The sequence below is a fragment of the Corvus brachyrhynchos genome, unplaced genomic scaffold (assembly GCF_000691975.1).
Source record: "Corvus brachyrhynchos isolate BGI_N302 unplaced genomic scaffold, ASM69197v1 scaffold26, whole genome shotgun sequence".
NCBI lineage: Eukaryota > Metazoa > Chordata > Aves > Passeriformes > Corvidae > Corvus > Corvus brachyrhynchos.
In genome coordinates, this window is record NW_008239324.1 from 4,372,013 (window position 1) to 4,372,761 (window position 749).

Here is a 749-nt window from a genome sequence, read left to right on the forward strand (position 1 = left end):
GGAGCTTTATTGTCGGTCCGTACTCCGGCGAAGGGGAAAGCCAGGGATGAGAGCTCTCTCTGACCCACAGGGGCAGAGGCCTTTGCTTTTATAGGGATACAGGGGATGGGTAAAGGCCAATGGGTTACAAAGGATCTGCACAGGGTCTCCTAAAGGATTGTGGGTCTGTCTTTTCTCGCCGTGACCAAAGAAGTGGTTGCCTTTCCAGGGAGTCCTGCTGGGCGATTATGAAATCTCTTATCTCAGCAGAGATCCCTCCAGGGCAGGGGCTGGGCATACCCCACACTTCTGGTTTGTGCTGTGGCCCCTTATCTGCTGCCACAGAGTGAGCTAAGCTAAGCAGACAGTATCAGGGCAAGTGTTTGTTTTGCCTTAGTCCCAGGAGCTCTGAATGAACCTCTGGAAATGGAGCATGGGCTACCTGATGTTGAGATGTGTCCACTGACTCCAGATCCACCAGTTCTTGGCTGCTGTGGGTGAGGGCAGTGAGGGCCTGGCTCTCTGGGGGGTCCAGCACCCCCAGACATGGAGGGGGGCTGCTGAGGTTTAGCACTCAGGTGCCTCAGGAGGTCGTTCCTCCAGCCCCTGCTCCAAGCCAGGTCAGTGCTGGATTCAGGTAAGTTTGTCCAGTGAGCAGGCATTTTTCCCAGCAATGGCTCAGACAAAGAATGGGCAGAGAGCAGCTCAGCTGAGTCCTGCCCCTCTTGTCTGTGATGAAGGAGAAACACAGGAGCCTGAGCTCGAGGCAG